The sequence below is a fragment of the Heteronotia binoei genome, chromosome 1, assembly GCF_032191835.1.
Source record: "Heteronotia binoei isolate CCM8104 ecotype False Entrance Well chromosome 1, APGP_CSIRO_Hbin_v1, whole genome shotgun sequence".
Lineage (NCBI taxonomy): Eukaryota > Metazoa > Chordata > Lepidosauria > Squamata > Gekkonidae > Heteronotia > Heteronotia binoei.
The window spans coordinates 99167380-99184649 of record NC_083223.1 but is presented as its reverse complement, the minus strand read 5'-3'; positions in this window follow the sequence as shown (position 1 = coordinate 99184649).

The following is a 17270-nucleotide window of genomic DNA, read 5'->3' as shown; positions in this document are numbered from 1 at the left end:
CAGTTACTTAACCTTCAACAGAGCACCTAGTCAACGAATATCTAGTGCTCCCCATGACTCATTACCATCCCTGAATCTCTCTTCACAGGCAACCAGGCAGCCCTTTAACAAGTGCAGAGGCATGAATATTTCTCATTTCACATGCAAGGCTGACAACAAAACTGGCAACAGCTGTGACTGTTGGAAATCCAGCTGTTTCTTTGTGGGATTACCACCTTTCTTTTTTTCGGGCCTCTGCTGCCTGTCAAGATACTATAGACAATAATGTATCAGCCGCACCTGTTGTCCCTCATCTGCCCAGTAGATTTCAAAGGAACAAAAAAGGTTGGCAGCCACATTCCTTTCTGTTGCTGTCAGCACCCACTCCACAACTGCTGCTGTTCAATTAAAGATGAAACTCTTTCAGCTGTCTCTGTCCGTACACTAGCAAGCAAACAGTAGATCTCCCCCTTCACTGCCATACTGGCTGTCTTAATTTACAGCTGGTGGGAGGGGGATTCTCAGCCACAACAACCCACCAATAGAGTCTGCATCTTGTTATGAGCCATGCCACTGGGTCACCAGTCAGAGTGATAACTTGAGCCATGACAGCTTATCCTCTTCCTGTCTCCTCTTTATGGTGCTGATGTGAACCAACCAGAGGTAGGTGGTGGGGGACAAGGTATGCTTGGCCAATAACCAATGGTTACCTGCAATCAAGCAAATGAACAGGGTGAAGGTGTGGCAGGATTGGACTGGTCAAAATGACAGACATCCTGGGGCATACATTAGCCTGGTAATTATTTCAGTGGAGCTACCCAGCCACACTCCACTCACTCTAGTTGCAACTCTATTAAGCAACTCTTTTCAACTGAGAGGCCATCTCCAGAGATTGTAGATGGACTTCATATTTACTAAGCCTGTGATTTCCCACTAAACCAGGGGTGGCCAACAGTAGCTCTCCAGATGTTTTTTGCCTACAACTTCCATTAGCCCCAGCCAGCATGGCCAATGGCTGTGGTTGATGGGAGCTGTAGGCAAAAAACATCTGGAGAGCTATCGTTGGCCAGCCCTGCAGTAGACCATAGCTCCCTATAGAATTAACTGTTTGATCAGTACTGCTGTGTCCATTATGGTGCTTGTGGGAGGAAAGGCTGTAATGGTCTAAGCTCTTGGGCAGCCCCATGATGCATTCTTAGTCTTCTTGGGCTGTGTGGCTTCTGAGGGATTGACCTTTGGAGAATGCCATGTGAGCTCTAGTCCCACTGTCTTCTACCCAAAGTTTTTGCTAGCTGTTCTCCCCACAAAGTATGATAGGACTAGTGGTGACCTTGCCATCTCCCCCCATTTCAAACCCAGCGCTCTTTAATCTTTGAGACCACTGGCTGAGATAATTAAAAGCTTTGGAATGGGTTGTTAACAATGTGTTGATGACACTAAACTTTCTGTCTCATTAGCTCAAGCCTTCAGAGGCAACTGTGAGGGTCCTGGGCCAGAGTTTGAGGCTGTAATCAAGTGGCTGAAAGTGAACAAACTTTTGCTTAATCCAGCCAGTATTGACGTGATGCTGGCCTGGAAGGCGAATTGTTTGTGAAGGGGTAGCTGTGTTAGTCTATTGTAGTGTGGCATTTTAAAGACTAATAAACATTAATTTCAATATGCACTTTTAAAAGTCATAGCTTATTTCTTCAGATATGAGAAGGGAAGATACTGGGGAAGATTACAAGAGGGGGAGGGGCTGCTTTGTATCCCTGGCATTTTCAGTTCAAAGAACTGGAAAGGAAAGGTCCCCTGTGCAAGCACCGGTCGTTTCCGACTCGGGTGACGTTGATTTCACAACGTTTTCACGGCAGACTTTTTACGGGGTGGTTTGCCATTGCCTTCCCCAGTCATCTACACTCCCCCCCCCGCAAGCTGGGTACTCATTTTACCGACCTTAGAAGGATGGAAGGCTGAGTCAACCTCGAGCTGGCTACCTGAAAACCCAGCTTCCACCGGGGATCGAACTCAGGTCATGAGCAGAGCTTAGCACTGCAGCTTTAACATTCTGTGCCACGGGGTTCAAAGAACTGGGCAGTAAGATAATAAACTAGTTAATTTGAAAGACCTGGAATGAAGCAGTTTCATCCTAATGATACCTATGAGTAACAACCTGATTTACAAACCAATTAAGTTGGAATGCCTAGATTTCAATCAAATTAGTTCTATTGACGTAAATGGGTGTAAAATTGGCTTAAATCCAAGGGTGATATGGTTTAACAGGTTTGTGGATATAATGATAACCTTAAAACAAAGTATTTAAATTGCTTATGGCAGTTGTCCTAAGTATATTTGTTTTGGAATACTGTGATATGAAGATAACAACTCTTTTAAAAACCCATCTATTGCAGGTGAGGAAGTAATTTTGTTGAAATGCACTGGGATTTGCAAAGACAAAATCACCTTAAATCCAGATATTCTGGTTTTATCATAAAATGTTGTTTTATCTTCCATGGTAATGAGGAAATTCAGTGACAAGAATGCATAAAAGACTAGCATTGCCAGTGTAAGACTGAAAAGTCCAAGTCCTTAAGTGAACTCCTGAGTCATTGATCAACAGATTTTGCAACAAGTCTGGAAATGACAGAGATCTTCTTTAGAAAGCAGAAAGCTGAGTGTTGGCCTATTCATGCAGCAGAATACAATCACTACATTTTATAACTTTTAAATTTGATAGCTGCTAAAAGAACTGTTCAGTTCATATATCTAAACTGGAGGAACTTAAATGGAGGGGAAAAAATCATCCAGTTTGCATTTGTAAACTGCTCTTAAGTAATTGGACTATGGCTCCAATCCTGCGCACACTCCCTTGGAAATAAGGGTAATTGATCTCAGAAGGAGTTTGAATGAGTATGAACAGGATTGGGTTGCACAGTATTGAATATACATACACAGGTTGGATCAAATAAACTGCTATGATCTAGAATACTGTCTCCCATTCTTCTTAAGACAAACTCATGCATGCATTCTAATCACTCATAGACTGCAGTATTACTTGTGTGAAGAATCAAACCTTTTACTATTATGGTCCATTGTTGTATCACTTTGTATTGCTTCAAACACAGTATTTTCCAGTTGAGGCTGTTTGCATGTGCAAGTATGACTTGCCAAAGGCTAAATTCTGTGTATGTACATTAATGGGATTTGCACACACACACGTACACCTATTAGATGTGTTTGATGTTGGGGATTGACACAAAAGATTTAATGATGGGAGATCAAATGAGCACAGCCTTTTGTGATTTCCCCACAATACTGCAATGGCATTTCCCCCCTATTATAAAGAAATGTGTCTTCTCCTATGACTTCTGTGGAAAGACACCAGAGCCAGTCCGTTTGGACTTGTACAGGAGGATGTGCCATGATCTAGCCAGTTCATCATAGTGGAAAGGCAGCAAAACAGCTGTTTCTCATGATTTGAAATGTCTGTTTGTTGCTGCTATTGCCATCGTAATTCATTAGTAATTTTTTCTAATCAAAAGGGAAAAGTAGCTTTTGAAAAATAGCAGAGATGTAAAACAAACAAAGAAAACTGCCTCACTGTTGTTGTTTTTTTGCAGTGTCAGGTCACCCAGCTGACCAGGATTCCTACCCTATGTTTTAATTGCTGGTTTTAACTGATTTTATATTATATCAAATTCTGCTTTTAATTGTTAGCCATCTTAGTGGTCCTATTTGGGCTGGAAAATATATATAAAATAATAAATAATAAATCAGCAAAACACATGGAGTTTGCATTCACACTGATACTATAATATGCGTTAAAGAAGAGGATTATCACAGAAAATGCCACCTCCAGATCATGCATTTTAGTGTCAGTTGTGTACTGAAAGAGAGCTCAACTAGAACTTCATGAGAGGTGAGCAGTGAAACAACTTCCCTCTCATGTGATGTGTCTATGTCGGAGCCATGACAATTGCAATCTCATGGATATCCTTGGTAGGGCAAAAACCCCCCTCCATATTAATACCAGCATTCCAAGGAAGGTGAAGAACCAGTATGGAGAATCCCCAGGTCACATTTATTTATTTTCTTTACTTGAACTTGGAACACTGTGGTTCTTATGTTTTGCCACATTGATAGCACAAGTCAGCCAGCAGCATGTAATTGGATCCGATGTCATGATTTTTCTTTCCACTAAAGCTGCAATCATATTTGCATTGGTGGTAAATCTGATGCACTACTGCTTGCAAGAGAATTTATTTGCAGAATTCAGCCCTCTGTGGCATAACTGAACCAAACTAGTTGGGTCTGGGCCTCTCTGAATGGCAAAAGCCCCTGGTCCCACCACCTGAGCCAAATCACCCCCACCATGCCCCTGTATAAATCGATGGTGCGGTCTCATTTGGAGTACTGTGTGCAGTTCTGGTCGCCGCACCTCAAAAAGGATATTATAGCATTGGAGAAAGTTCAGAAAAGGGCAACTAGAATGATTAAAGGGCTGGAACACCTTCCCTATGAAGAAAGGTTGAAACGCTTAGGGCTCTTTAGCTTGGAGAAACGTCGACTGAGGGGTGACATGATAGAGGTTTACAAGATAATGCATGGGATGGAGAAAGTAGAGAAAGAAGTACTTTTCTCCCTTTCTCACAATACGAGAACTCGTGGGCATTCGATGAAATTGCTGAGCAGACAGGTTAAAACGGATAAAAGGAAGTACTTCTTCACCCAAAGGGTGATTAACATGTGGAATTCACTGCCACAGGAGGTGGTGGCGGCCACAAGCATGGCCACCTTCAAGAGGGGGTTAGATAAAAATATGGAGCAGAGGTCCATCAGTGGCTATTAGCCACAGTGTGTGTGTGTGTGTGTATATATATATATATTTGGCCACTGTGTGACACAGAATGTTGGACTGGATGGGCCATTGGCCTGATCTAACATGGCTTCTCTTATGTTCTTATGTTCTTACCATGCAGACTTTTAAAATGACCTTCCTTGCAGCTGCTGTATGGCTGTGGCTGTGGCAAAAGTGAGTCTCATCCAGGTACATGGATCCAACTTATTACAAGATATTCTCATTTAGTTTGCCCCTAAGGGTGGCTTCTTGTTGATGTTTTGTCTGTACTGAAATGCCCCATTTTTAACATGCATGGTTCCTTGCTGCATATATATTGTGCAGACAATGACATTGTACAGAGCTCTAAGAGCACCATTTCAAAACCATGGAGAATTATCAAGCAGGGCTCATTGCAAAAAAACCTCCAAACAAAACCTGGAGCATCAGAAGGAAGTAAAATTTGGCTTTGCTTCTATAACCACAATACCATTTTTTAAAATCAGGGCTTTTTTTAAAAAAAGCAGGAACACACAGGAACAGCTTGGCATCAAGGGGTGTGCCCTAATACGCAAATGAGTTCCTGCTGGGCTTTTTCAACAACAAAAAAGTCCTGTTTAAAATGTCTTTCTTACCCTCCTTGCAAAAATAAATGCTTAGACCTAACTATGGCTTACATTGAAAAATCATACTCAACCGCACCTGCTAAATGTGGTTTAGCTAGCAATCCAAACTATTGCTTGTCTTAACTTTGAATTTGACGATGGTATTCACAGAGGTGAAACTTAATCTCACCCGTCCTCACAAATCAAGGGGCTGTGGTCAGATTACTCACAAAGAACACATTCAAATTCAGGTGCAGTTGGAAACATTCTTAGTAGGAAAAAGAAATATATTACTCCCTTTGTAAGGCATTGCAAGTGATATATTGGATTGATTTAGAATAAAAAAACTACCCACACCCACTGGTTTTAGAACTATCCTACATTAGCCCAAAACCCATGCTTTGCTATGGCTTTTTACTATCTTTAATTTTTTGTTTTGTTTTGTTTTAGGTAGGAGGGGTGTTTTGGTTTTGAAAGATTTAGAAACTCAATTGCCATACTGACTGTTATGAAAAATGCCTATTCTGGGTTAGAGCTGACTTCTCCTTTTGATCTGCACAATAACCCTGTGAGGTAGGTTCATCTGAAAGTCTATGAGTGGTCTGAACTCATGGTGTGGACCAAAGCAGGAAGCAAGCAGACTCAGCAGGGTATAATTACACAGTTTCACCTGCAAAGCAGCCATTTTCTCCAGGGGAGCTGATCAAAGCCACCAAGTAATATACCGTCTTTCAAGTTGTAAAAATATATATTACAAGAGTCGTGTACAACACAAATTAAACAATACAATAATGATAAAGGTCAGAAGTGCTAAGACCTTTTAAAGTGACAGAAACTCCCCCCCCCCAATCTCCAAATGAATAAATATAAGTTCAAACGTGGAAATAGTCCAACTGGAACTCACAAAGTGGGTGCTCCTGAGGAACGTTGATTCAACGCAGCCACTTTCTTAAAAGACATCTCTCTAGATTTTGATGACATTTCAATTCTTTCTTCAGTTTAACAGCTCAATTATTTAAGAACCCCATTCTACATTCTCTAATCACAGCATCAAGCTTCTAATTTCAGTGTGAACTGAAAGACGGTGTAGTACTTGGTGGCCTTGATCAGTCTACTAATCACACCAAGTGCCCTTCAAGCAGCACATTTTCTCCAGGGGAGCTGATCGCTGCCATCTGGAGAGCAGTTGCAATTCAGAATAATCTCCAGCCCTTACCTGGATCCTGGCAACAATGGTTCCCCAGGAAGAAGTGACTGGTCTGGAGGGTGGAATCTATGACATTGTACTTATCTGAGGACCCACCCCTCCTCAAACCCCACCCTCTCCATGCTCCCAAGGCTGGCGCAGCCAAGTAGGCCAGGTAGGCGGCCAACTAGGGCGCCAACCTGGCCACAGGGGCGGTGGGCACCCCCTCCCCCTACCTGCCTGGCCATAGGAAGGCTCCCTGAACCTCCTTGGCACATCCTCCAGCTGCCTCCAATGTCAAAAGTCGGTGCCTGCAACTAAGGCAGCCCAGTCGACAAGCAGCCCCTCTGCATGCTGGGCTGCAAAGGATGCAGTGCCAGTGGCCCCAACCTCTTTCGATATAGGTGGACCAAGAACAGTGGGTGAGGGCAGGAGAGGGGGTCCTTGCTGGGCCTGCACCACCACCCTCTTGCTCTGACCCTTCTGCTGCTGCCGCTAGCCCATCCTCCCCTGCAGACTTTGTGTTGGTGTGGGAGGAGCTGCAGCAGCAGCAGTTGGAGGAGGAGCCATGCCCACGCCTGGCCTAGTAGCAGGAAGTTGACCTGCGCCACCAGCACTGATGCAGCAAGTTCCTGTGCAACCTGTGTACCGCCAGCCTCCTCCTCAAGCAGGTCAGTCAGTCAGGCAGGGCGGGTTGGCCTGGGGATGGCACCCTCACTCCCTTCCAGGGCTCTGCTGCTTGGCAGGAGGAGACAGTGAGTGAGCACTGGAGCCTCCAGTTCCTGAAGCTGAACGTACATTGGCCAGTGCTGGTCTACTATACTGAGAAGCTGAGCCTGTGGGCATCACTGCAGGTGAGCCGGGTGCCCGGTGGCAAGGGCCAGTGGGCTGGCAGCATCATCAGTGTCTCCCTTGACCCTCAGAGGCCCACCCCACCAGGCATCAACAGCTCTGAGAAGGGGGCCCTTGGAAAGTGGGCTGATGATTGGCCAGCTGAATCAAACTTGCTTTTCTCTGCAGGAAAAAAGAACAGTTGGGAAAAGCCCTCCTCAACCCCCCAAGATAGCTGGTGGCTCTGGGCTTTCTCCTCCATGTTCTTATTTCCTCCTGGGCTCGGTGGGATCCAGGGCTCAGAGAGATCAGATGGAGGGCAGAAAGCTTGTGGGGGCATTGGGGGGGGCTTATCTACAGTGCTAAAATGTCTGGCTCTGGCGCTGCATGCTCCACCCCTCAAATCTCCAGGAATTTCCCAACCTGGAGTTGGCACCCCTATCTTCTTCGCAGCAGTAGTGTTATTACACAGGTCCAGGGGTTTGGGCTTGGCATTGATGAGTCAGTCAGGACACCTTGTTCAACTTTCTGTGGTCTCTGTTAACTGATTGCTGCCTCAGAACACAGAGCTCCACACCTGACTAAGCAGAGAAGGGGGTGGTGGAAACAGGCAGCCAGGCACACAGCAAAGCTTTATCCCATTGGGAAAACACATTTTACCCCTTTTCACCCATACAGGAGTTGAATTTCTAAAAATTCCTTCTTATTGGGCATTGATGTCATGGAAGAAAATTCACTCCCCAAATTTTGGGTTCTAGGTCCAGGGGTTTAGGCTGGGTATTGATGATCTGTCAGGACACTTGTTTTTATTCATTTAGGCCCTTATTACCACCCATGAGGAGACTAGGTCTTAAAAATAACAAAAACTATCTTATCGATTTCACACTACAGCTTGTCCCAGTGGAGAGCCCTTTTGCCCCCGGTGCTTCTCTTAGTTTTCACACAAGCTGCCACAGAGCTGGGAGTTGGTGCACCACTCTCCTGTGGCAAGCAGAAACTGCTTGTAAGAGGATCTTGCTTGCAGCGGGAAAGTGGTGCTCCGCGGCAGCTTATGCAAAAACTGAGAGAAGCCCTGGCAGCAAAAGGGCTCTCTAATTGGAAGAAGCCTAGTGTGAAATTAGTCTCTATCTAGTTATAAATTGGCTGGTTGTAATGTGGGTGACCCATAGACAAGACGGGGGTCACTACACACTTGGGAGAGACTCCTCAGGGATGCAAAAGATATGAATATGCAAATTAACCAAAAGAAAACACCAACTTGAAAAGGTTGGAAAATGCTTCTGAGGGGCAGAAATGTCAAGAGCAGCTGTGTGTCAGTTAAAGGTGATCAAATGGGCTGCTAGCCTGCTCAAGCTCCTCAGAGCTTACTGAGCCCCAGAGCTTATTGAAATTTTGAGGGGTGTGGTGGGATTTCCCAAATGTTGCTCCCATCCATGATTCCTCGCAGATTTTTAGCTGGTCACTACTAATACTTAAGGCATATTTCATTGCTGTGTGCAGCTTCAAGCATGCGTAAAGACCAGATCAACATACAGCTCAAATTATTGCACACCCCACCTTCCATCTCTGCTTTCCCCTGACTGAGCAAGAATGTTGACTGGGTGAATGCAAGGCAGCATGGATAGGGCCACCACCTATTCAATGGCTAGTTAGTACACTGCAGACCACATAGACCCAAAGTTGGCCTGGAAAGGAGCAGAAGGAAATGGGGCTCCATAGAGCCCTATGCCAATTTCTGCTGAGATAGGGCTGGAGTGTGCCTACAACATTGATATAGCACCTTTGAAGTGTCCAAAATGTTTCCCAAACATTACTTCTACAGTCATATAACAACTCTGCAAGGTAGCCCAGTATGATATTATTTCTATATTGCAAACTGGAGCTGGGGCACAGCAACAACTTGCTTTAGGCCATCTAGTGAGTTCACAGCTGAGGTGAAATTTGAAGCAAGGATTTCTCAGTTGACACTCTTTCTTACTTTTTGCAAATAAATGCATTTTTTCTTTGGAGGTTTGAAATTAGTAAAACCTTCACACTGAGCACTGAGCTTAAAAGTTTTTCCCTCTCCGGGCATAGAGCAAGGAGGAAGAGGGGAAGCCAGTTCAATTGTTTTCCAGACTTACCTCACGGCACCTTCATACAAATGCTAAGATATAGGAGAGGCAATGAGTGCGTCAAGTTCTCCTAAGAAGGAAATAGAGATTTGAAGGAATTAAATACTAGAGAGACTTCAGGAAGGAAATTTCAGGGAACTTCAGGAAAAGCTTCACTGACCTGGTCAGTGAATGGGAGGGAAAAGAGGTGATAAAACTCAGGGGAATCAAGAGGAAAGTCTCTTTTGTGTTGAGTCCATCAGAGCAGGAAAGGAAAGGTCCCCTGTGCAAGCACCAGTCATTTCAGACTCTGGGGTGACGTTGCTCTCACAATGTTTTCATGGCAGACTTTTTATGGGGTGGGTTGCCATTGTCTTCCCCAGTCATCTACACTTTCCCCCTAGCAAGCTGGGTACTCATTTTACCAACCTCGAAAGGATGGACGGCTGAGTCAACCTCAAGCTGGCTACCTGAAAACCCAGCTTCCGCTGGGGATTGAACTTAGGTCATAAGCAGAGTTTAGGACTGCAATACTGCAGCTTTAACACTGCGCCACGGGGCAGACAGAACTCTTAACTGAGATCTGGAGGAGGCAGCCATTGGCCGTATGCACTGAGTGCAAAATTACAGATTGAATTGATACATGAACTTGAGACAAAGCCAATGGCTCTGTCTGTTGGTTCATACCACATTGTTCCACATTCCCATCCTGCAAAATGTACATTACGTTAAAAAGTTAACAAAGAAAATTACTTTAAAAAGTAAACAAAGAAAATATAGCAAAGGGCAGTCTTTTTTTGTGACTTCTTCACTTTCTACTGACAGGATGGGCTTAATGCAGGGGAATACTGAAAAATATTCTAAAAAGAAAAAACAATGTGGTGTAGAAGTTTGAGTGCATGATTAGGACCTGTGAGATCAAGGCAGTGATTAAATAGTCGACTTAGGGCTGCTGGTAAAACTTGATTTTAAATCCCCACTCAGCTATGGAGCCTGTTGGGTGACCATGAGCCAGCACTCTCTCTCAGCTTAACCTACCTCACAGGGCAGTTCTGGGGAACTGGGAAAGGGAGCTATCCTAACCCTGGAGATATGATGGTTTAAAAATTTACTAGATAGTCTCAGCTCAAATTTCAAAATAATCTAATACATTTATTATTTTCTCCTTAAGACATCTAGTTTCAAAACAACTTTACAAGGATAAAATAATGAAAGAAAAGTGGACCTGCATCTTCCGCATAGAGAGCCATAATGCTTTATTTACATGCGTCACCATTTCTTTTACAAACTAGATTACAATTGAGAATGGAATACACAAGGCAATGTCTACTAACATCAAGTGGAGTTAAGCGCTGCACTGCTATTTCATTTGCAAATGGGGAAGATTTCCAAATCAAACTGACTTCCAATCATTATGTAACAAGGTAGTATATTCACCCATGTCAGCAACTGGTTTCCACAAAAGCCTTAGTTAACAACAGTGCTGGCTTTTTAATGAAACTGCAAGGTAGCTCATAAGAAAAGTAAAAATCATGTACCTCTTAGGAAAGATGGCCATGCGCTAAGGCAGTGGATGGAATATTCTTTCAAAAGCATGTGGTTTGACAGTGAAATAAAGAACCCAGATAAGACAGTTTTACAGATACTGTATACATATTTGTTCATTCATGCAACTTTTTTTGGTAAAAAAAGTTTCACACGTGAAACCAAAATGTACAATACATTTCCCATTCCCACCCCATAGTAAATAAAAGTATCTGGTCCCCATTCACATCTGCTGGTAGTTCTGATAGACATCGTGAACAGAAACTACTGAAAGAAGGTTGGTTGCCAAGCAATGACATAATTTCCAAGAGATAAATGTTCTAACATTTAGTTTTTGAAAACAGTCTTATGATAGGCAATAGCCTGGTAACCTATTATCAGAGAAATTAATTCATGAGACAGAAATCAAATAAGAAATATTCAGTGAGTTAAAAACAGGATACTATGTACTCAACAGACATTTAAAGAAAATAGTCTGTAAATCTGTGCCAAATTGGTATTCAACAGAAGTGACTGGAACTACTTACCTAATTCTATACTAAAAGTACAGTCCCACAAATATTTCAACAAATCTGTAAAATTGCCTATAGAGTCATTAGAGTGACAGAGGTTGTTCACAGATATTGACAATGATCATATACCCAACAATGTAAACACAGGGCTAGTGTATTAATTTCAGGGCAATATTTCATGCTTGAATGCTGTTTGGGATTTAGGATGGGAGTATTCAGCGATGTTCACAACTATGCCCTTGTGTGGTGTTTGCAGGACTGGGAAATTCAAATCACTTGTCAATGCAAGAACTCCAGGACTACTTCAGAAGAAGTGGTTTGAAATGTGCAGCCCAAGAATGCAGTCATATTACCAAGTAGCAGAACAAAGTTTGACTCCAGTGGCACATTTAAGACCAACAAAGTTTTATTCTGGGTAGCTGCCAACCAGTTACATTTGTCTTTGATTTTAGAAAGACAACTGACTACTTGGCACAATAACTGGGAGATGACTATTCAGGTACTTGATTTCACTGAGCACCTATTTCCTTCATGCCTTTGCATATACCATTGCTGTAGATGCCTTCTAAGAGAGGCAGGTTTGAGAAAGCAATTGATTCCATGGCCATTGAAGGATAACAAAGAAAGCACAGAGACTACTTCAGTCTCTAAACTGGAACTAGGCTCTGGGAAGTTGCCTAATCAGGAATGTTCCTTAATCATGCTCCCAGTTAAGGATTGTGTATTTTGGAAATCAGCTATTGAACAACTGAGGCAGAAAAACAGGTTGCTTACCTGTAACTGATGATCTTCGAGTGGTCATCTGTGCAGTCACACTGTTGGGATTAGGCGCTAGCGCCGATCTCGATCAGTAAACTTAAAAGCTGCGGATTTCCATGTCCTCGCTTCAGTGCGCATGCCCACCGAGGCAGGGGCGGACATCCCACCAGTTCCTTCTGACCGCTGCATGATCTCAGATGGACCGGCAGCAGAGGGGAAGGAGGGCGGGTAGTGTGACTGCACAGATGACCACTCAAAGTTCATCGGTTACAGGTAAGGAACCTGTTAATCTTCTTCGTGGTCTCTGTGCATCACACTGTTGGAAGATTAGCAAGCCACAAAAGCCTACCTGGAGGAGGCTGCAATGGTCCATCAGCAGGTAAGAGACTGCAGAACAGCACGGCCCACCGACGTATACTGACGTAGATGCAGGTCCAGCGCATAATGCTTGACAAAGGTATGCGGGGAGGACCAGGTGGCAGCTCTGCAAATGTCCTGAAGGGGAACGCCCTTCATGAAGGCCGCAGATGTAGCCATGGCTCGAGTAGAATGGGCTCGGATAGGACCTGGGAGAGGTCTCTTGCCCAATAGGTAACAAAGTCTTATGGTTTCAGTCAGCCATTTAGAGAGTCTCTGGGATTCGATTCGTTGCCCCAAAGAAGTGGGAGAGTAGGAAACAAAAAGTCTGGAATCCTTCAGAGAAGGACTTGACCGATGAAGGTAGAAGGATAATGCTCGTTTCACGTCCAAGGCATGCAGTCTCTGTTCAGACATTAACTGGATTCTGAAAATACACAGGCAGATAAATCTCAGTATTTAGGTGAAAGGTGGAAATCACCTTGGGAAGGAAGGTGATGTCTGGACAAAGCAAGATGCCTTCATCAGTGAAACGAAGGTATGGGGTGTTGCATCGTAGTGCTATAAGCTCACCCACCCTCCGTGCCGATGTAATCGCCACCAGGAAGGCCATCTTCCATGACAAGAGTTGGAGGGAGCAAGTCACCATGGGCTCGAAGGGCTTCCCAGAGAGCATGTGAAGAACCAAGGATAGGTCCCATGCCGGGACAGGTTGCCTGGTAGGAGGATACAGCCTGGTAAGGCCCCTGAGGAATTCCTTTGTATTAGGATGGGTAAAGACAGAGTGTCCATCAATCTGAGAGTGGCTGGCAGAAATGGCAGCCAGATACACACGTGGGGACGAGACGGATAAACCCTTGTCCAACAGAGAGAGAAGAAAGTCGAATATGGAGGATAAGCCTGTTGAAGGTGGATAGAGGGAAAGAGCAGTAGCGAACTGAACGAATCACGACCATTTATAGGCATACGACTTGCGAGTGGATGGCTTTCTGCTATTCAGGAGGATGTACTGAGCCCTGTCGGATAACTCATTCACTGCAGGCGCCATGCTGTCAATTTCAGATGAGGTACATTGTGATGTACCACCCGACCCTGGTGGGTGAGGAGATCCGTGACTGGAGGAAGCTGACGGAAGATTCCCCTGGACAGGCGGAGGATCAGGGAAAACCAATGTTGTCTGGGCCACCAAGGAGTGATGAGGATCCCCCTCCGTCGCTCCCTTGATATCTTCTGTACCACTCTGGTGATCAAGAGAATGGGAGGGAAACAGGTAAACATGACGCTGATGCCACAGAAAGAGAAGAACATCTCCCATGGACAGGGGGTCCACCCCTCCGCTGCAGCAGAAAAATTGGCATTTCCTGTTGCTGCGAGTGGCGAACACGTCTATCTCCGGGGTGCCCAGTCCAGGAAGATGGGCTGTAGGAACTCCCAGTTGAGTTCCCATTCGTGGAAGGATGCTCCCCCTCGACTGAGGAGGTCCGCTTGGCCATTCTGGTCCCCCGGAAGGACATCAACGCCATCAACATGGAGCCCATAGTTTTGCAAGTCTCCCATATGGTTCAGAGCTAGTAGACACAGTTTGTGAGAGACTGTGCCCCCCTGTCTGTTTATATAGGACATAGCGGTTGTGTTGTCTGTCAGAATGGCCACCGTCCTGTCCATAATTAATGGCTGAAAGGAATGGATGGCATGGTGAATCGCTAACAGTTCTAAAAAGTTTATGTAGTGATGTGCATGGTGTTCGGGCCACTTGTTCCCCAAACAGAGGCCATTCACGTGCACTCCCCAGCCCCATAGAGATGCGGTGGTGGTTACAGTGATTGAAGGGGATGGCTTGTGGAAATGGACTCCTTCCAGCAAATGATAATGTTGTTGCCACCAAGTGAGGGAGAAGAGTACTTCCGGGGGAATGGTCATCTGACGTGATGGGGAGTCGAAGTTGCACCTGAAGTGCCTGAGGAACCACAGTTGCAAAATATGGAGTCTGGCAAAGACAAGAACTGAAGTGGTGGCCGCCATGAGTCTCAAGAGACGTTGGACCTGATGAGCTGTGACTGTAGGGTTGTGCAGAAAAACTTGTACCAGAGACAATGTCCTGCTCGCTTTGGTGGTAGGAAGGTCTTGCAGGAAAGAGTGTCTATTATGGCTCCTATGAACTGTACCCTCTGGGAGGGTTGAAGGTGAGATTTTTTCTGATTGATTTGCAGTCCCAGCTCTTGTAAAAGAGTGTGGGTGATGGAGATGTGTTGCAAGAGGCGAGATCTGGACTCAACTAGAAGCCAATTGTCTATGTACGGGAATAGTGTGATACCCTGTAGTCTCAAATGGGCTGCAATGACCACCATCTTCTTTGTGAAGACTCTGGGGGCTGTAGAGATCCCGAATGGTAGGGTTCAGTATTGAAAATGGGTTGTTCCAATGGTAAATCGTAGATATTTCCTGTGGGATTGGTAAGTAAGTGTCCTGTGAATCTAGTGTGGCCATTCAAACCCCTCGATTGAGAAGAGGGAGAATGTTGGGTAGTGAGGTCATTCTGAATTTGTGGTAGGTGATGAACAGGTTGAGGGCTCAAAGGTCCATGATTGGCCAAAGACCTCCGTCCCACTTTGGGACCGTGAAATAGCAGAAGTAGAACCCGAGTCCCAGTTGGTTCAAGGGAACCTGTTCTATGGCTTGTTTGAGGAGAAGTGACTGAACCTCTTCCTGTAATGTGAGGGAGGAGGTGGTGGAGACAAAGGTCAGAGTGGGTAGTCTTTGAAGAAATTGGATCGCATAACCCTGACGGATTGATCAGAACCCATTGATCTGAAGTTATTTTGGACCACGCCTGGAGAAATAGGAAAAGGCAGGTATGGTCCGAAGAAGGTGAGTAGAAAGGGGGGCCAGGGAGGAAAAGGCAGCCGAAGCCCCTGTTTAGGCTGTCTAGGACCCTTCTGACGCGATGACTGAGAGGATGTAGTAGAATATTTGGATTTTGAGCCATAGGTTGGTTTGGAGAAAGTTGTTGCACCCTTGGGATGTCACGGTTATTCCATCATCATCATCATCATCATCATCATCATCATCATCATCATCATCATCATCATCAATTTTTATTTATATCCCGCCCTCCCCGCTGGAGCAGGCTCAGGGCAGCTAACAACACAATCAATACATTAGTTATACAAGGTATTTAAATAAAAACTAAGTAACAATTTAATTAAAAGTCTATTAAAATTCTAAAATTAATAAAAATTCCATCGGTGGTTTTGAGTATGGCTTTTTATTCCATGGTTTAGACCATGGGTGTTTGTTTTGGGGGCGTGATGAAGAAGGGACTCCTAGGTTTCTGGAGGTTCTAATACTTTTATTCATTTCTTGCAGAACGGAATCGGTGTTGGAGCTGAAGAGGCCATTGCCATCAAAAGGTAAGTCTTCCACGTAAGCCTGTGTGTCAGATTGAAGAACCGTAGATCGAAGCCAAGAGTGCCATCTCAGGGTAATGGCTGTAGTTACGGTCTTAGCACAGATGTCGCCAGAGTGCTCGGATGAATTCAGTTGTTGTTTGGCTAGGGTCATACCTTCTCTTTGGATCTTCTTGATAGCAGATCTACTCTGTTCAGAGAGATCTGGTAATATGCTGGATAGTTGCTCCCAAAGGGCATATTGGTAACGTCCCATGCATGCGGAATAGTTGGCCATTTTGATGCCCAGTGATCCGGCAGAATAGAAACGTCGTCCTAAGTTATCCAGTTTCTTCCCTTCCTTGTCGGGGGGAGAAGAGTGAGTCTTCCTCGCTTTTGATGATGAAGAAACCACCACAGAGTTGGGCTTGGGATGGGAGAAGAGAAAGTCTGCACTGGATTCTTGAATTCGGTACATGTGGTCCAATCTGTGGGAGGAGATAGGGGTAGAAGCTGGTTTTTCCCAAGAGGATTTGGCAGTGTGGAGCATAACAGTAGTAAGAGGCAGGGTCACTGCTGTAGACGTGTCCATTTGTACAATGTCAAAGACGGTGTCTGTAATGATGGGTTGTGGTTGAACTGTAGGTAGGGACAGAGATTGTGCCATACGTTTGATCAGGTCTCCATAGGATTTCAAATCCTCTGACGGGGAAATAGGTTGTTCCTCGGCTACTTTCTGAGAGGGAGAAAGTTCTTCTGGCGAGAAAAATGTTTCTGGATCTTCCGGTATCGACATTTCCTCCGACCTCGGGGAACCCTCAGGAGAGTCAGAAGGATCTGAAAGATGCAGCGTTGGGGCCAACACGGGTTCCGGTGTTGTAGTCTTGGGGACCTGCTCGATAGGTCCTTGGTGTACGGTTCTGTGTTGTCGATTCAAGTCGGCGTCAGGTGGTCTGGATAACGACGCAGATGGGACCCGCCTTGGTGGTCTGAAGGAGGTTTGGGATCGACAGGAGGCTTCTGAATATTGGTCCCAGTCCATTTGACGTGGAGGAAGCCAAGGGAAAGCCGAGTGCATTGGGTATGCCCCGTATAAGTACTGACATTGACGTTGATCCCATGGGATCAGTGGTGGTAGACGGTGAGATGGAGAGTCGTCCCTGGCTCTATATCTTGGAAAGCGGCTCAATGGAGATCGATC